General features: G+C 39.1%; 1 protein-coding gene across 2 annotated transcripts in view; it reads right to left on the bottom strand.

The window, feature by feature from the left end:
- Nucleotides 1-14,552, bottom strand: part of LOC121733120 — a 53,327-nt gene extending 38,775 nt beyond the window's left edge. For both annotated transcript variants that reach the window (XM_042123280.1, XM_042123281.1), the window contains exon 1: nucleotides 14,043-14,552. The gene's annotated coding sequence lies outside the window, so the exon portion shown is untranslated. The remainder of the gene's footprint in view (nucleotides 1-14,042) is intronic.
- Nucleotides 14,553-21,186: the final 6,634 nt, after the last annotated feature.

Below are 21,186 nucleotides of genomic sequence, written 5' to 3'. Positions count from 1 at the left end.
GCCGGACCGAATGGGCGCTGCTGTTCCTTGTTCCTTGTCTCTCTCGCCACCCGCGCTGTTCCTTGCTTGTTTGTTTTAATTTTATTGACATAATATAGCACGCGTTGTTTTGTTTACGCGTGTACGCACTACGCAGCTACGTACGCAGTGCGAATAATCTAATAATTTGATTTCTATCGAAAACCGAAATGATACCGAAGTGTAGCGCTATATCAGGGGTTCCCAGACTTTTTGTCCACTGCCCACTTTGAGAACAAAATATGTTTTAGTGCCCCCATTGTTTCACCTTCTTTCTTTTCCTAATTTAAATTAAGGGGCTTTTGCCCCTTAATTTGTCGGTAATATTAGCCCCCACAGCCTCTACAAAACGCCGCCATTTTTTCTGAGTCCCACACTGCCCCCCTTTAGATCTTCAGCGCCCACAAGGGGGCGTAATCACCCACATTGGGAAACGCTGTACTATATGGACGTACTTCCTCTTCCGCTTCCTCATCCGCATCCTCTTCCTCAAAAAAATATCCTCTTCCTCATCCGCATCCTCTAAATTTGCGCGTGACAATTCCTCTTCCTCCTCCTCTTCCTCATAATCACTTCCTCAACAACCCTAGTGATAATACTTGTACTAAGCGGGTCCTCCATAATGTAGAGTTCACTGTGAAAGTAGCATTGCTAAGAGTATTTTTTTTGTGATTTGTATGGGCAAGAGCCATAGCTTCATTAATTTGACCATACAAAAGTTCCTCTTTCGGCGCTGCTACTTTCACAGTAAACTCTACAGGGGACTCATACACGCCTTAGGCTGCGTTTCCACCAGAGACGTGTTGCGAGGAATGTGATCAATAGAATCGCTGCGTTGAGCGATGTCACGACTCACGTCAACGAAGCGATTCTATTGGTTCTCAAAAAGTAAAAACACATTCCTCGCAACACATCTCTGGTGGAAACGCAGCCTTAAAGTATGTATTATTACAACCTGAGTTGACAAAAATTGAGATACAAAACTTCTTAATTAATTGTATCAATATAAAGTTTGTGCTTCGACGTCAAGAGTACGAATTGATTGCCTGTGAATAATGTGAAAATTTAATGATTTGAGGAAGTATGAGCCAAAACGGATTTTATTATTCAAAGAGAATTTCCTTCACTTATTTAATATTAAGGATAACATGTGCTGAAACAATTTTACTTACAGGTAAGGTTTATTCTCATAAAAGATACAATATCCACTTACATGAGAACAAGACATTAACAATACTTATTTATATCATCAGTACAGTTCAAACTTACAATATTACTAAGTACAAAAGTTTATGCAATAAACAAATAAAACACAATTCATTGTTAAAGTTAAATACTGAGGAAAGGATACAAAGATAGCAGCACAAAATACTTATTTTAATATTCTTAGGTTTAACAGTATTCAATGACATGCTTTGACAGCTGGTGCTTAAAACTATTAAAAGAATTTATATTTTTGTCGGGTAAACTATTATAGGTAGAAATATACTCTACGTAAAATTGTTTTAGCATAACATCGCAAGCCTTTTCCTTGCTATAACAGATAGAAAAAGCCTTAAAAATTCTTATTGTAAAACGAAACACGCTGAAAAATGTTAAAATACGAGGGCTGCTATTTATGTATCCGGAATTAAAAAAAGAAACAAACATATATCATTTAATATGGTTTTATTGCTTTTCAAAATATTCGCCGCGATGATCGACACACTTTTGCATACGCTGGAACCAATTTTCATAGCACTTTTTCCATTCTGATTGAGGTATCTCCAAAACGTGCATTTTGAACGCATCAACAGCCTCTTCGCGGCTCGAAAAACGTTGACCACGTAATTTGTTCTTCGCGTATGGAAATAAAAAGAAATCGTTAGGTGCCAAATCAGGGCTGTACGGCGGATGACCAGTCAATTCGATCTTTTGACCCTCCAAAAACTGAGTTGTTTCAGCTGAGGTGTGACAGCTAGCATTGTCGTGATGTAATATTAGTCTGCGTTGTCGGTTGTCCTTTCTTATTTCTTCAAAGACTTCTGGTAAACAAATGGTCGTATACCATTCAGAATTAACCGTTTTACGATTCTCTAATGGCACTGTAGCCACATGTCCATTAATTCCAAAAAAACAGGCGACCATTTGCTTCAAAGTACTTTTTGCACGAGTAACTTTTGTTGGTTTCGGCTCATCTTGGAACACCCACACCGTTGACTGTTGTTTAGTTTCGGGATCATATGCATAGATCCAAGATTCATCACCTGTGTAGATATTATAAACGGCTTTTGACGTACCACGGTTGTATTTTTTTATCATTTTTTTGCACCAATCGACACGAGCCCGTTTTTGATCGATTGTCAAGTTGTGCGGAATCCAACGCGAACATATTTTTTTTACAGCCAAATGTTCGTGTTATATCTTATGTATGCTCGTCATACTTATGCCTAAGGACGCCTCTATCTCGCGATATGTAACATGATGATCACGCATTATTAGTTCCCGCACAGCATCTATATTTTGTGGGACAACAGCTGTTTTTGGGCGACCTTCTTTATTTTCATCCGTGAGCATAGACCGCCCACGATTAAACTCACTGTACCAGTGATAAACAGTGGTTTTTGATGGTGCTTCATCTCCAAAAGTTGCGGTGAGTTGAATAAAGCACTGTTGTTGATTTAGCCCACGCCGAAAATCGTAGTAAATCATTGCACGAAAATGTTCACGCGTTAAATCCATGGCAAATGAAGACACGCAATTTTCAAAATGACGCCACAATGGAAAAATAATTGACAGTCACATGAAACAAAATGTATTCTTCAACCAAAGAGTTCTATTTTCAAATGTTGTAATTACTTTTTAAATATTGTTCTTGTAAGTGGCCAGTTCCGGATACATAAATAGCAGCCCTCGTAATACTGTGTAGCAATAACTGACACATTAAATCCGCGCCAGACTAAGGTGGGATTTCACCAAACACACATAAAACTTAGTTTTATAAAACTTAGTTCCCATTGAACGCGTTCATGCTGCAACGTAAATCTCGTTTTGTTTCGTATGGATTTCACAAACTTCTTTTGATCGCGATTATTAAATCTAAGTTTACGTGACGTCACGCGATTATTTTACATGTCTTCATCATTTTAAAGCCTTTTCACGTTAATTTAACTACAAAATAGCAAGAAAAAATACATAAACTAACAAACCCATGTGTCAAAACTGTCATCTTGACATTTCTTTTGTTTATGTTTTTCGTTCCGCCATGACAGGGCTTGAACGGGTTTTATGACGTTAAACCTCGGACTTTGGGCGTTCAGAAGATAAAACTCGGATTTGCTGTGAACGCGTTCAGTTTATGCTGGTGAAATGCATTTTGATGTTATAATCGAGTTTATACGTTTTGAACCGGTTCAGAGTGCTTTGAACGCGTTCCATTTCTTTGGTGGAATCGCCCCTAAGGGTCAATTTATATTAGCGCAGAGTCGAAGCGAAGCGAATTCCCAAATACTGAACACATTAAAATTAAAAATTTATAGAAGTAATAAAGTGCATTAACGCTTTGGAGTTAAGGTTGAATTAGTTATGTTCAGTTTTATAATAATTTGCTTCGATGCGCTTCGACTCTGCGCTAGTATAAATTGGCCCTAATGGGGTACACACCGCTGTGTCACTCCCACCGGACCATAAAGTTAATATAGTTAGGAATATTAACTTTATGCACCGGACAGACTAATATCACGTCAAGCATTCCGAAGTCCGAACACGGCAAACAATGCCACAGCCATTTTATACCTATGCCACATAGGTATCGAATTGACTAAGTAGCCAGTCATATCGATAGTTTCGAAGTATATATAGATGACGCCTGCAACTCCGTTGCGCAAAAATTCGTATATCGCGCGGTAATCGTACATTTTTCCGGGATAAAAAGTCAAATGTCCGTTCCCGGGACTCAAAGTATCTTAAACCAAGTTTCAAATCGGTTCAGCGGTTAGGGCGTGAAGAGGTAACAGACGGACAGACAGACACACTTTCGTATTTATAATATTACTATAGAAGTATTGAGGTATATTATAATTAATATATGTGCGCTTGCAATGCTATGGACCATTTTTCTTATCTGACAATCAGGTGATCAGCCTGTATTGCCCTATCCAACTTGAAAGACATCTAAAGCGCTGGCCTGTATACAGGGTTTTTATTTCAGAACCTGGACAACCTCAGCGATGCGTTATGTCAAATCAAATACATTTTATCTTATTTCGCTTTCGAAACTATTATGCAAAGAACTTATGTACTATCAGAGAAGTTGATTCCTATGCAAATCGGGGACCTAAGTATTTTGGTTGTGTTACGTCAAACCCAGCTGTAAGATCACAATTAACATTGAATTGACGTATTCGACCAAATAACGTTGGTCTGTCAATTGCATAGGAATCAACTTCCTCGATGGTACATTTAACCCTTAGCAAACAAAACGTGAAAGTCTTAGCACGGTCAAGGGACGCTTTCTATCGCATCTAGATAGAACTTTACATTATTATCATACAAAAAGTCTCCGTAGAGAGCTCAGGTTGATTTAAACTAAAAGTTATCTCTTGTTGGAAACTAAAAGTTATCTTTTGACAAAACTTCAATATAATGGTCTACACATCGATTTTGGTGACGGTGGTAAAATGAAACTAATGCTACTCTTAGGCCGGTATAAATAGTCAGTACTGATGCGACCCGGTCTCAAGACGAGGTTCGGCTCTGTGATTGGTCCAAATTTTGACAGCCAACCAATCACAGAGCATGAACCGTGTCTTGAGACCGAGATGCATCTTGAGTACTGACTATTTATACCGGCCTTACAGTGTCCAAGTGTGTGCGCAGTACACAAGAACTCGGTATTCCTTTCCTCTCGTAGCCTGGTGGGACACGACTAGCGAGAGAAGCAGGACCGACTTTTCACATGTCCATCCGACGTATGGACCATTTTTCCTACCTGACAATCAGATGATCAGCCTGTATTGCCCTAACCAAACATGTAAACTCTTGGAAACGATACATTTTCAACGCATTTCAAGCATCAAAACCACAATTTAGAGTTTAAAATAAAAAATACGTTTATTTAAGGCTTTTTGGACCCATATTTTTTTTGTAAACATATAAACCTAAAAACTATGTTAATGTCAGATACAAAAAATAAATTAGTTTAGCTATTTGCCACCTCCTACCGCTCCGGGCAGATCCACAATATGTGTATTGATCCAGTGGCCCAGAGGGGGGCTGTCCAACTTGGCTCTGAGCACTTTCAGAATGCTGTTGCGGCTGCCTCGTGTGCGGAACATCAGCGATGTAATGCGACGTCGCAGCATGGTGTGAAAACCGTCTGTGTGGGCATGCGCAAACATCGCCGATGCACTACGTTTAGTTGCTGCAGCTAGCGCCATTTTTGGAGGATTTTTCAACTGTTATTTACTGCGTACAGCTGGACACTTTTTCAAATATCCCCCATATAAGATAGTTCTCCTCCATCTACCCTCCATAATTTAGAGCCACGCTGTAAGCTACTGAATCACGGAGGCGTCAACTACATTGCGTTTTTGTCTGTCTTATCCATACTAATATTATTAATGTAAAAGTCTGTCTATCTATCTGTTATTTTAAATTTGGTACACAGATACTTCGAGTCCCGAGGAAGGAAATAGCGTATTTTATGTCCCGAAAAAATGTACGGTGCCCACGCGAGAAACGAATATTAGCGCAACGCAAATCTAACAAACAAATTAAATAATATACCTAGTCGAAATGATCATGATAAAGTAAATAATAAACGTCCCAACATTAAGTTTGTCAGATTCAATATGAATACGACTCGTATTAAAATGATTGTTAGTTTCAAGTTGTTGTTAGTTTCCACTAAGTTATAATCACCGTCGAAGCACTCTAAGAAAGCTAAAGTTAATAGATTTATGTTTCCTACCTCTCTGCCGCTCCGCCGGCGTAGGACGGGAGTGCGGAGGCGACGCTATGCGAACCTCCTAACTCTCGTCTAACGGGGCTCCGGGAGAGGATGGGAAAAAGTAATAGAGAGTGTTTTCGTGTACTGCGCACACACTTGGGCACTATAAAATTACTTCTGCGTAACTGGCCTAGTTTCAATGAAACCGGCCATCGTCACCGAAACCGGTGTGGGAGTTAGTAAATAGAAGTCTTTGGAGTTAGTAGGTATTACCAAGACATGAGATGAGACACAAACTAATAATAAATAAAAAATTAAATAAAATATGTTTATTTCAGGCTTCATCAACCCATAAAAATATTAGTAGGTGTATAAGTAACAATGCATAACTTAATCCATGTTAGTATTGTTAGTAACAATATTATAATGTTTATTTTAGGCCCAGTGCTACCTCCACCCAGTGCCTTTGTATAGGGCAATCTGGTTTACTTGCAATCATTTTTAGGATGCTGTTCCGAGAGTTGCGAACACGTTGCAGCAGGGAGACGGCTTTTTTGCGCATGATAGCGTGAAAGCCATCAGTACGGGCCTCCGCAAACATCCCTGATGCGCTACAGCGCCACGGCAGTCGCAACAGCATCCTAAAAGCGTTGTTATACTGCACGCGCAGAACGTTGTAGGCTCGACTCGTGTATGACACCCACAGGCCGCTCGTATAAAAAGACTGACAGAACGCCTTAAATAGAGTTATTTTGACGTCTGCAGTGGAGCGAGCAAACCTGCGGGCGAGCATGTTACTCCTCACCGCCAACGCTCTGCGCTCCCTCTCTATGTCGCTGTCATCTCGTAAGTCACTGGTTACAATGTGACCGAGATACTTAAAGCTATCGACGACCTTAAGAGCCACCCCATTAAGATAGACTGGAGGCACACGCCTGGGCTGTGTGCCTCCCACACAGCCCAGGCGCCTTGAATATGAGTATTTCACTCTTACTAGAGTTATATTTCAGGCCGTGCGCCTCCGCGTATCTCTCACAAATCGACAGGAGTTCTCTAAGTCCGCTTATCGAGGGACTGAGCAGAACCATGTCGTCCGCGTAGCTTATGTTATTGACACACACTCCGTCTATGTGGCAGCCGACATACGTGCTGCTCAGTTCCTCGATAAGCTGATTTACATAAAGGTTGAACAGTAATGGGGAGCTCAACCCCCCCTGCCTCAAGCCACAGTTCATTATATACTCATCCGACAGTGTACCGACCCATCTCACTCGGTTTGTCTGGTGAGCATACCAGTATTTGAAGAGGGCGGTGTACTGGTCCGGCACACCCGAGCCCCTCAACTTGTTCCACAGGATATCGTAGGCAACCAGGTCAAAAGCCCTCGACAAGTCGAGGAAGCATGCGTATACCGGCGTCCTCCTCGCGGTGTAATACTTGACAGCGTGTTTAAGGAAAAAATGGCACTCTCAGTCGATACTCTTGCCCTAAAGCCGAACTGAGCATCGCTGACCTCGATATACTCGGCGAGAAAACCATTTAACACACTGTCAAGCACCTTCGCCGCGGTAGTAGCGAGAGATATGGGCCGGTAATTGTTCATATCGGATGTGTCACCCGTTTTGTTTTTCACTACAGGCACTACTAGTGTACGCATAAGTGGTTCGGGCAGGTAGGTGTGGCCTATGCACAGAGTGAAAAACAGAGACAGCACTCGCGGCAAATGAAACCCCGCATACTTAAAATGTTCAATACTGAGACCATCATGACCCGGGGATTTTCCCCGTTGCATTTTGGAGATAATTCTGGACACTAATTTTGCTGGTATTTTAGTGTTCTGATTATTCACCATGGCCTCAGTATCGCTCATTCTCGGATCGGACGAAGTCAGAGGCGAGCGCACAGAGAAATGCACCCTGAAAGCATCCGCTACCTGCTTGTGGTCAGTAACACCGCCCACGCACACGGGGAGGCTGAGCTTAATATTCATTTTATTTGTCGTTTTCCAAAAGTTCTTAAAGTCTTTACGATGGTGATTAGTAGCGAGGATATTCATCTTAATTTGTTCCTGCCTGTTCTGACACCACCTCAATTTGGCCTTGAAACGTCTTCTAGCCCTAACCATTTCGCTATGCACACTGCCACTTGGGGGTCGACCGGCCAATACCCATAGCTGAAACTTAAGCCGAGCCTCACCATGCAGGCCGGCGACGTACCTATTCCACCCTGTTATATAGCCACCTCTTCGCTTACATGGCACTCTCATATTTTATTTACATGCGTGAGTGTAGCCGCGCGCGACAACGTGTCAATATAATTACAATACATTTCATCAAGAACCGAGCGATGTTCTATGCAGTTACAAAACCGGTCACAGCACTCACTCAGCTCCTGAAGAATGTCTATCAATCTCAAAACTGAGTTACAAATGTTTTGGTAGTCGCTAATCTGCTGCGCCGACCTCTCACCCCACACAACACAGATATTCACCTTGTTATATAGTTCATTACATACACTTTTAGATTTTATTTTATGTAAATCACATTCAACTACTAGAGGAAAATGATCGGACCAGTACACGTCATACAAAACATTCACGCCGCGCTCATTATAGATAAACGCGCAGATTCAGTAACGATACAATGGTCTAACCTAATGTTACAGCCGTGTGATTCACTTGTAAAAGTGTAAGTACTTCTATCACACATATTCATGCCTATACATAACCAGTTTTGATCTAAACAAAAATGTGTCATTTCATTATGAAATAAACACACCGGCAAAATTAGAGGAACATAACAAAATTTTCATTTTTTTTCAAATTGTTCACTGATTTTTATATATTTATTTATTTATTTACTAATTGATTATTAATAAATGAAGTTTATATAAATTTAGGGCATAAAAACGTGAAAAATAGAAAAAAATCAGCAAAAATCAAAAAATTAAGAAAATCTTTGAAATTTCAGTAGTAAGTTTTTAAGATAAATTCTCCATTTTTATTAAAGAAATGCCATGTTAAAAGCGTGTAATGCCTTCTATGGATCTCAAGAGGGCCTGGATACGCCATTCCATGCTTGCATTTTAATTGTCAATCATTTCCTGTGGGATATTCTCCTACTCCTCCAGTAGCGCCAACTCGAGTTCCTGGACACATTTTGGAGCTGGAGTTCTAACTCGTACCGTTCACCCATTGATGTGCCACACGTCTTCAATCGGACCCACATCCGTAGACCACGCTGGCCTCTCCACCTGGGCTACGCCAGCATCGTTTAGGTAATAATGCCCGATTTTCTTACTCTATGGACGCACATAAAATTGAAATTACTACCTAAAACTGTGTAAAAAGAACACCATGCAGTTCCAGGTTTTCGGTGCTATAGCCATGTATTGTCAAAGTACCATCATCTATAATCATCAGCTCCATGCGGGCTCCAAATCATATGCAACTCCAAACCATTACGAAGCCTGCATCATAGGCCACTGTTTCCGGTAAGTTTGATGGCCTGTAGCTTTCCTTATGATTTATCCACATTCTTTATCGCCTGTCAATACAATTTATATAGAATTTGCTCCCATCACTGTACAGCACAAGATTTCACTCACTTGTCTAATTTTGATGTTCACGCGCAAATCTTAGCCTGGCTCTTCGGTGTCCTGTCTCAAGTTTTGGTGCCCTTGCTGGCACTTTTGAGTTTAATTTAACTTCTTTGAGTCTTCTTCTTACTGTACAATCACTTACACGTTCATCTTGGATCTGTTCCGACAGGTTTCGTGTCTACATAACAGTTTGAGGTCGATTTCTTAAGTTTTGATTCCTTACAAAATGGTCATCCTGATCCATTGTCACCCGATATCTGCCTTGTTCTCGTCTCCGAACGTAAGATCCAATCTCTCTGAAGCGTTGAAAGTTACGATGAACCACGGAAGCCACACACCTAAGGCCTGACTGACCGGACGGTAGGTGTGACCTTTCTCTATCGTGGTTACAGCTCTAGCTGTCGCAGATGCTGGGAAATCACTAATTTTGTATCTAAGCAATGTGGTCTTCCAAAAACCAAACAATCAAATGAGCTGAGCATACCTTGCACCCCGCTAAAACGCCATTCTTATCAGGAACACTTACAACGTCAATAATCGAAAAACACTTATTAGGGCATAATTGCTATAAAAACCTGTCAACTTGCCAGTTTTGTTCAATATTTTATTTCTTGAATGAGCTTAGAAGCTATAAAAAAGGCTTTCAGACAGCCCGACCCACTTGAGTTCAAGTTTTGGCCCTTTTTACCTATGTTCCGCTAATTTTGCCAGTGTGCCTGTAGTTCATTTGGAATGGTTTTATAATAATACAGGTAAATGCTTTTATTATTCGTAGGGTAAATGCTATGAAAAAGTAACTAGGTCGGTCAAACTAGGATTCTTGTTGCCCTAGCTACGTTTTTATGACAATAACTGGGACCATATTTAAGTGGTCAGATTAAGATAAGCGGTATTGTTCTAGATATACATAATTATATAATTGAAGACATGAGTGGAAGAAGCAAGTAACAGTTAGAAAAACTGCATTTTTTTGCATAAATGTAAGCTTTAGGGTCGGTAAATTGACCTGAAATAAAATACGGAACCCTAAAAATGGATTTTATGTATAGCCAGATATAATATATCTGGCTATCATCAGATCTATCATCTTATCTACTTCATCATCTGGCTAATAAGCCAGATGATGAAGTAGATAAGTTACAAGACTTGTTTTAAAAAATGAGTAAGTGTTCTTAGGTTATAAAATGTTTGCTATCTGGTTCCACCACTCACGTCTTTAATTTTATATTAACATTTAACTGGTCTCGTGGCTTGAACCGTAAAATAAAAATCAGTACTGATATAACATTCATACATCTACAGTCCAACCCGAGCGCGCTATTGTTTGTGTATAGGCTGTTTTCGGTTCTGACGCTCACCTTGAAATACACATGATCTTTAAAAATACTCAGGGTACTTAGTCAACTTGCATTTGATACTGGCTGCGGAGTTAGAAATTAAAATAGATGGGATTTTACATAACGCATGGTGCGTTTGATCTTTGATTTTACATACATTTTTAATATTTCTAACTAGCTGTTAATATCCTCGTCCTAAAGGACGAGGCTAAAACCAAGACCTTCCATACAATACAAGATATTCCATAAATATTGAATTGAATTGAATTGAATTTTGATCAGCGATTCTATAAAGAAGCAAAAAATAAAACGTCTTGGCTAGGGGCTCTGTTTTGAATACATGGGGCTCGATTCTCGCACCTTCTAACCTTACGATCAAAGCACAAGAATAGCCCTGACCTTGTTATTTTTATCCAGTGCTTGAACTAAAAATTTCATTTCTAACCAGCTTTTATCTAGGCAACGTTGGTTTTCCATTTATTTTTTATCCCGCGAAATCGTAAAGCCTATTTCTGTGGTCTATTTATTCTACGGAGTTTTTGAATAACATTTTACTGATGGTTAGATTTTAGCTTTTTATCAAAGCAACATTTTACTTATATTTTGAGTTTTGGGTACGTTCTAAAAGTCTTAACAATGATGTTACCCTTTTACTAATAAAAAATCACACTATGGAAAAAGATACATTATTTTGACAAAATAATTTTATCCTTGTCTGCTAATCATTAATCATAATCTATCATTTGCCTCAAAAGTTCTTATATAACAAGTTTTATACACATACAGCGTATATATTATCTTTTGTGTATAGCAAATACAGCCTATTCTAAAATAACCGAGTTCGAGTTTTGGGACGAAGTACTTAAAATAATAATGTAAAGTCGGTGTTTATGTATTTAGATCTATATATATTCATGTTATGTAAATTTTGCCCTTTTAATGTAACGAAATAATGTTAAATGCTACTTATGTATTGGTATTTTATTATTCTCTAAGGATTTCGGGATTAGCACATGAACAACAGCCGCTAAAGAGCGCCGACGGGATTACATTTAAAATGTAAAAGACGTGAAATTCCCTTTGCGTTCTGAAACGATGGAACGAAATTTTAAAGCTGTGCTTTTTCACTTTAGATTGTTTAAAAAAAAAGTTCACCGAGTACACCAACTTACCAAGTTTCAACAGTACAGTATAGTTTTGGAGAAATTAAGTGGCTATGATATACAGACGGACAGACAGACAGTCGGACAGATATGACAAATCTATAAGGGATTCTTTTTTTGCCATTTGGCTACAGAACCCAAAAAACATTTAGGGACTTAGGTAAAAAAATAATTTGAAATTTCATTTCTTCTTTAAAAATTCCTGATTTCATATTATGTACTACCGGTGTCTACCGGTCGTAGATGGTGACACAAAATCCTTGGTGTCACCATCTAATTGCTATGTTCTTTTCCGAGACTCAAAGTACATCCTTTATTATCCATACTTAACTTTATCTCAGGCCGCTCTTACCTCTTCACTATAAGAAGAGACCTATATGACCCTTAGGTCAGACAGACGGAATAGACGGGAAATATATTTGTGTGAGTTACTCCTGAATATACATTCTGCACACACAATGATAAAGCGAAAAGGTTTTTTCTTGAAATAAGAGAATAAAAGCTCTACGCTGTAAAGTAGTTATTCAGCCTTGAAAAGTTACGGAGGCTCGTAGCACCGCGTAGCACGGCGTAGAGGCTCTACGAGATTCGTAGCATTTCTCGAGTTTTGTTAGAAATTTTATTCATGTTCCATTCCATAATTATTGTTTATTCTTTTTCGTTGTATGTTTGTATGTACTGTGGTACTATCAGAGAAGTTGATTCCTAGGCAGATGGAGTATTGGACTTAAGTAATTTGGTCGCGTTACGTCAAACCTATCCGACCAATCACAGCTAACATTAAATTGACATAAGCCGACCAAATGACGTGGGTCTGTCAACTATCTAGAAATGAAGGTCACTTAAGGTCAAATTCTAAAGGTTAAAATTTAGAAAAAAAATAAAAATTCATTAATAACACAAAATACCATACCAATTTCATACCAGAAAATCATCTTTGAATATTTTGGAGAAAAATGATCAAGAGTAACCGAAAATAAAGTTTGAAATCGCACCCTACTGAAGGCTCTCAAAATTACCGTTACCCGGTTGCTAAGAAAATTGAGATTTCCCCTTTTCGATATTAAAAAAGTTTTTGATAAGATAATATTTTATTTTAGAACTTTGTTTAAATAATATTTTATTTCGCACTGGCTTTTTCCGGTGGCTTCGTACGTCGTATGAGTAGAGTATTCTAGGGAACCGTGCATTTTCCCGCGTAAATTGATCATATACATATTAAGTCCTATTAGATATTATATATTAAGCTTTTATGATAAGTATATAAATATTATAACATGATCACGTATCACAAAAATCATACTCATTTACAAAACGATCTTCGATTTTTCGCATAGTAGCTAAAGTTTTTTTTATTTTTATGTACCTACTCGTGTTTATATTTAACGTCTCCTTACAATTTAGCACACTACCCTATCTCTATGCACTGTAAGTATAGAAATTTTTATAAGTGATTTTAATAAAATTGTTTGACAGAGTATATATTTTATTTATTTATTTAACTCTTTATAGTACGAATGAAACTAATAATGATACAATTAACATGGAAAGACGACACAAAAGAACTGCTTATTTCTAAACGAAATCTCTTACAACAGCCCTATGGAAAGTAACAACAGTCCTACTAGTATAATAGACATATTTGTTAGACTATCAATAATTCTTCTTGTGTAACAATATAGAAAAATCTTTAAAAAACAATTTCTATAATCGCTGACTCTCGTACCGGCACTTTTCCAAATAGAGTTTACTTACTTATATCTAGAAAAATTCTAATATTCAATGACTAATCACATGTTCTTTGTATAAAATAAAAATATAGTAAGTACAGGTTTTTCATTCATATTTTTTCTGTCTCAAAAAATATAAATGAAAATTGTAAGAAAAAGATAGAAACATACAACAATTTATGTTTTTAAAAATTGTATATCAGCTACTAAATAACCGACTTACTTATATAAACTAAGACAACACAGACATAGTAATAGCGCTTACCTTAAATTTTTCACGTGTGTCACAATCTACACATAACGTATTTGCATCACAATCACTGGCGGCGTATTAAAAAAATAAATCGTTCGAAATTCAAAAGTGACAGCGCGGCAAGATGCATTTTATGAATAAACACAGCACTTTAAATTTTTTTTAATAATTCAGATGATCGTGCGAGCGACCCGGGAGGCCAGGCGGCGGCGACGCGCTAGCAGCCGCGTATGCTGCCTGCCAGCCTGCGCATTCCTCTTGCGTAACTATTCCCACTGATTGTTACAGCTCGTGACACGGTCTAACTTGTCACAGTCATTATTTTTTCTCCACTTATCACTCTATTGACACATCACTGAGATACAACTGTATTGTAATATGTAACTGCAAATGTAGAGTCTTTACCACTGTTTATATCGCGGTAATATCACTACAATGTTATTTAAGGAAAACATAACAAAGCCGCAAATTCACAATTCACAATTTTCAACAAATATCTAGCAGCATATGAAGCTTCGAGCGCCCCACATCTTTTGGGAAAAGCCTTCTTGCGCATGTGCGATGATCGGAGAGGGACGGAGGCAGCCGCTGGACCGATTAGAAAGAGAGATATATAGAAAATAAGTGCATATAATCCACTCAATTTATTGTCTAGGCACGTAGGAGTTGAGAAACTACTTTTAGGGTTCCCTGACTTTAAAAACCTAATTAATAACGTAGCGCTGCTAGTATTCACTTGGCATACTTTTAATTAAATTAAAATTTCATTTGTCCAACCATTTTCTTTGTATCTTTGAGTATTAACTCTAAAGGTTAGTTCACATTGCAGCGTGATAAGGCAGTGCGATTTGAATGAGCTGTTCGAAATTGAACTTCATTTGCTACACGAGAAGATACACATTAAATTGACAAACCTGTCGCCCGCAGAGTTGGGTTACCTATGCAATGGCTCATTTAAAAATTCATCGCAGTGTCTTGTCCCGATTTAATGTTAACATGACATTGTAAGTATTTTCATTATCATTAGATACCTATTGTCGAAATACAGGTTTCTGCTCTAATTTATGACGATGTAGCTGTTCTGTTGTATCGATTGTGGGTGTAACGTAGCGGCCGCAAAGGAAGATCTTCCGAAAGAGCGAGGTGGTATGCTCGGTCAGGCCGGTCACTTGAGTATATTAGTTTAGACGTGGGAGTACCCTATTCCCTTCCCTACCCTCCCCTATTACCCTATTCCCTCTTAAAAGGCCGGCAACCCACCTGCAGCTCTTCTGATGCTGCGAGTGTCCATGGGCGACGGAAGTTGCTTTCCCTCAGGTGACCCGTTAGCTCGTTTGCCCCCTTTTTCATTAAAAAAAACTCAAATGACACTCTATGACTTTATCTCCCTATAATTATAGGGAGATAAAGTGTTCCATACTAATATTATAAATACAAAAGTGTGTATGTCACTATGATACTATTAATCCCGGAAAAATGTACGATTCCCGCGCGATAAACAAATGGCGCAACGGCGTCAACTAGTCATGGAACAAAAATGTGTGAACCAACACTTTAAGCAGTTTCTTTGCATACGTTGTGTACAATCGCACCTGGCAATAACATGTTGTGATAAATCTCGCCGGCCATGCCAGTAATTTAGCTATCATCGCGAATTGAGCGTTGATTATTAAATTGTCGCGATCATCGCCGTATGCGGAAAAATCTGGGACGCTACTGCATATTCTCGAATCTGGAAACTCGTTCGTTAACATGGAAAATATGGAAACATTTGGTTACTCTATGCATGTACGTTTTTAAGTCTTCATTAAGTATTCACTTTAATTTATGCGTTTATATTAATTTACTAATAAGATTTTCACGCAGTGAGCTGCGTTTTCTCCTCAGGCTGTTTTAATATTTTATTTAACTATTGATAAACTAAATAAATAAATAAACTATTAATGTAAAGCAAAAAGATGTTCCCAGCAAAATGCATTCGATAACTTTGACAGCAAAATAAGACATGTGAGCCGATTTCAACATGTTAATTTCAAAGGTACTGCCGCGGCCCTCCAGTTTCGTAAGCTCATACTTTACTGGCACGCTGTTGGCCTTGAATTTTGATCGAAAGTGTAGAAAAATTGACAAAAATCATAGACAGCGTCACGCTAATGCGTATATTAAGGGACATACCAGACAGACAGCGGTCACGCGTTCAAGCTTTCTGGGTTCATATTCTACGTCGCGCGACGAAGTTTCCGAATCCGAGTCGAATTACGCATTGTGGATCAGGGCCCAGCTCCACTTATTCGGCTCCTAAATCGGTTAATTTTAGTCTCGAATGTTCGAGCACCTCTAACCAGTAGTAGTGGTGTCGATCAATTTGCACGTCGCCGGCAGATATAATCCGCTACGTCTAACTCGCTCAGGTGCTGCCCCTGCCCGACACCCGCTAACGAGAACACAATGGGACATGCACTCGCTTCCAGAACCATCTACGTAGTCTATATAATCTATCCATACTTAATATTATAAATGCGAAAGTGTGTCTGTCTGTCCTTCTGTCTTTCTGTTACCTCTTCACGCCCAAACTACTGAACCGATTTTGCTGAAACCTTGAGTCCCGGGAAAGGACATAGAATACTTTTGGTCCCAGAAAATTTACGGTTCCCGCGCGATAACCGAGTTTTGGCGCAACGGAGAATAAAAATGAATTTTCACTTTTGTTAGTCTCGCTAAAACTGAGAGAGGCTGAGCCGATTGGGCTAATTTTAGTCCTGAAATACTCGTGGAAGTTCAAGGAAGAATTTATATCAGGACGGAAGTGATATGAAGATCACCGGGTCATCTAGTAAGATATAAAATAAAAATTATCTAAATATTATATTTAAAAAAAATATTATCTTAGAATAAGAGCGGTTTTGTACTACGTCCAATCAAAATCCGATCAACCGAGTATCAGATGACGTATCGGAAGCCGGGCTATCATACAAATCGTTGTACGCGTCTATTCCAGATCGTAATTTCACGGGTTCGGGTCGGACGTAGTGCAAAACGGTACTATTATCCAACTATTTTAATACAGCTTCTAAGTGGAGATTTCACCATTCACACTTAAAACTTCTTTTTATAAAACTTAGTTCATGAGAACTAAGTTTTATAAATGTTCTTGTTCAAGTTCAACGATGAACCCGGTCATGTGTTCGTGTTCACACTCGTTTTGTTTCAAATGGATTTCACAATCTTCTTTTAATCGCGATTTATAAATCTAAGTTTACATGACGTCGCGCGATGATTTTACATATTTTCGTCATTTTGGAGCCGTGTCACGTTATTTTATCAACAAAATAGTAAGAAACAATACATAAACTAACCAAACACATCTGTCAAAATACAAACGCGTTTATACGTTTAGAACCAGTTCAGTGTCCACTAAGAGCGTTTAATTTCATTGGTGAAATCGCACCTACGAATCCTAACTTTTTGGGCTAGTGGGCTTGCTCAGTTGGCGGCTGATAGTCAGTTTGGTATAAACGCATCTTATGACAAAGCGCAACACACATTACACACACTAAAACAATTGATTTTGAATGAGATTTATACGTGAGAGAGCCATGCTTCGGCACGAATGGGCCGGCTCAACCGGAGAAATACCACGTTCTCACAGAAAACCGGCGTGAAACAGCGCTTGCGCTGTGTTTCGCCGAGTGAGTGAGTTTACTGGAGGCCCAATACCCTACCCTATTCCCTTCCCTACCCTTCCCTATTTCCTTCCCTTCCCATCCCTACCCTCCCTATTACCCTATTCCCTATTAAAAGGTCGGCAACGCACCTGCAGCTCTTCTGATGCTGCGAGTGTCCAAGGGCGACGGAAGTTGCTTTCCATCAGGTGACCCGTTTGCTCGTTTGCCCCCTTATTTCATTAAAAAATTGAAACGATGTGTAAACACAAAACACACAATTTATGACATAACAAAATTTCACTATCGTCCTAATTCTAAGTTTCGGTCGATTTGCGTGTGTTTTCCCGCCATTATGCACTGTGGAGTTTCCTCCAGGAACAAGCGAGGCGAGCCCGGGAAACCCATTAAGGAAAATGTACTGCTTTTGTTTCAGAAAACCTTTTTGTTAATTTTTCCTTTTAAATAGCCTTTTGATAAAGGAGTTTCTGGAATTCATTTACGTGCACATGGTAATAATTTTACTTTTGATCACTCGCTTTTTTTGCGACGCTGTTATTTCGGTTACTGCTTACTTTTTTTTTAATTAAATTATGATATTTTGTAATTTATTTATTACTCTAAAAAATTGCTTTTTTGTACATATAATAATTAATTTATCATTTAAAAATGAAAATTGCCATTAGCGAGTAGATTTTGCTGTGAGTAGCTCTCGAGATATTTTTTCTGTCTCTAACGGAGATAATTCCGACGGGTTTTTAATTATTAATTATCGGCTTATTATTGAGTTCGATTCCGTAATGAGAGGCCTCCATCCTAATTACTCCCAGAGGGTCAAAGTCCCTACTTAATTGACGATTATATATTGAACGAATAACACATAATTATAATCGAAATTAGTAATTTCGTCTCAAAGGATCTAGTATATTATAATATATGTGAGATATAGTGGATTTCATTAGCTTAATAATAATTATGCACTTTAGTAAAAGACTAGATAACGCCCGTAACTCCGATTTTTTTTTTGCTGAAGGCAGGTCAAGTAGCCCTGATGTCACTGCGACCCTTGAGGATCTATTGTGACTCCTTCGCATTAGAGTACCGTCCCCAACCCAATGCTGCTCATAAATTGAACGATGTGGCTGGGGTTGGTGCCACGAATTTCCTCGGTGGATGTGTGTTCGTAGCAACCAAGGTGTCTGTTCCTGCTCTGTAGTAGAGCAGGGCAGTCAAGGAGAAGGTGTATAGGTGTTTCATCCTCCTCCTCGCAGAATCTGCAAGTCATTGAGCTACTAACACCTATTCTGTTAAGGTGCTTATTGAGCTTGCAGTGCCCAGTTAGGCTTCTGGTAAGGATTCTTAATTGATTCCTACCCATGGTGAGCACTATTCCTGACAGTTTCTTGTTGAAGGCAGAAATTAGTGCCTTAGAGTGTCTAAGGCCAGGGGTCTCAACCCATTGCTTCCTGCTCAGTTTGCGAACCACGGTCGCAAACTGGCATGTTTGCCTCTTGGGGGCCTGCCTCCGTAGAATCCGGCTCCCGCACGTTTGTCTTTCCTTGATCCATCCGTGAACCAAACTATATCGCTAAGGCGAACATCAATTGGGATTTTTCCTTCCCAGTCCTCCCTGGCAGGTATAAGAACCTGATATTGCTTCGAAAAGCTATGCACCTTGATCATGGCATCTGATGGCATGTCCATGATGGGTGATTCACGAAGAGACTGTTCTAGCTGTCTAAATGGGGTGGAGGCCCAATTTGTCCTGCCCGCCATCCTGGCCCTGAGAGCCGCCTTTCTGGCCTCCATCTGAACAAGCAGAGGAAGCGGAGTTAGGTTGATCAGGGCCTCGAGGGAAGCGGTAGGTGTTGACGAGAGCCCACCCGTGATTATTAGGCATGCCAGTCTCTGAACGCTGTTCAGATTTTTACGACAGTTTACTTGTTCAGCCTTTTTTTGCCACACTACGCAGCCATATGTGGTAATCAGTCTCACTATGGCTGTATATATCCATAGCATTGCCTTCGGCCGAATACCCCATTTAGAGCTGACAAGCTTCCAACAGGAACCCAGAGCACATCTAGCTTTTTTCGTAATATACTCGATGTGCTTATTCCAAGTGAGTCCTTTGTCTAAGATTACTCCTAAATATTTGACTTCACTCGCAAACTTAACAGTTTTTCCGAAGAGTGTTGGGGGTCTTAGTCCCTCCAACTTCCTCTTTTTGGTGAAAAGTATCAAGACCGTCTTATCAGCGTTTACTGTTAGCTTGACCCTTCGGCACCAATCCTCGACGACTCTTAGTGCTGACTGCATTAACCCAGCGACCACTGATGCGCATTTGCCCACCACTAGAATCGCCAGGTCGTCAGCGTACCCTTGAGCGTAATATCTACTGAGGTTCAGTTCCCTTAGTAGGTCGTCCACTACCAGGGACCATTCCACAGTTGACGGTTATATATTGAATTGACGATTATATATTGAACGAATAACACATAATTATAATCGAAATTAGTAATTTCGTCTCAAAGGATCTAGTATATTATAATATATGTGAGATATAGTGGATTTCATTAGCTTAATAATTATGTACTTTAGTAAAAGACTAGATAACGCCCGTAACTCCGATGCGCTATAATTCGTTTATCGCGCGGAAACCGTACATTTTAGAGCGCTGCTACTTTCACAGTGAAATATATACAAGGGACAAAATACACTACTTAAGTATGTTAGATACTATATTTTAATTCAAAAATATTATTTATATTAGTTAGGACTTAGGAGTGATAATAGCAACAAATACAACACAATATAATATGCATACAGTGGTATGTAATATATCTGGTCACAACCGTGACCGCGCGAGCAATATGTCACAGAGTAATAGCATGCACCTGGAGCACGACATTAGATTAGTCAGCAGTTTAGCTGATAGCATATATTCTCAAATTGCTGAATTCTGTCCGTAGCGGTTGTTGACCCCCTGTCAAGGATCTAGTCATACAAACCGAAATTGCCAATTAAGTGACAGGTGTTTCTAATCCATATCCATACTAATATTATAAACGCGAAAGTGTGTCTGTCTGTCTGTCTGTTACCTCTTCACGCTCAAACAGACATACTTTGAGTCCCGGGAAGGACATAGAATACTTTTTATCCGGAAAAATGTACGGTTCCCGCGCGATAAACGAATTTTCAGTCAATGACCGCTGGTGCCACCCATAACTTGTTTTGACTATAGCTAGTGGAACCAGATGTTAAAAAGCTTAAAAATTGGAATGAATAACTACTATAATTATTCATCCCAATTTTTAAGCATATGCTGAGCTGCGTCGGCTTGTGCTCGAAAACATTAATTTATTATGTATTATTTATTGTAACTAAGCTATGTATGTTTTCTTGCACAAATAAAGGTTTTCTTTCTTTCTTTCTTTCTATTAAAGACCAGCCCACAGAGTGAGATTTAAATTAAATAAAAGTTTTATGAGTTTTCA

Source organism: Aricia agestis, chromosome 13 (assembly GCF_905147365.1).
Source record: "Aricia agestis chromosome 13, ilAriAges1.1, whole genome shotgun sequence".
In the NCBI taxonomy this organism is placed as follows: Eukaryota; Metazoa; Arthropoda; class Insecta; order Lepidoptera; family Lycaenidae; genus Aricia; species Aricia agestis.
Note: the sequence above shows the minus strand (reverse complement) of the source record. Positions and strands in the feature narration are given on the sequence as shown.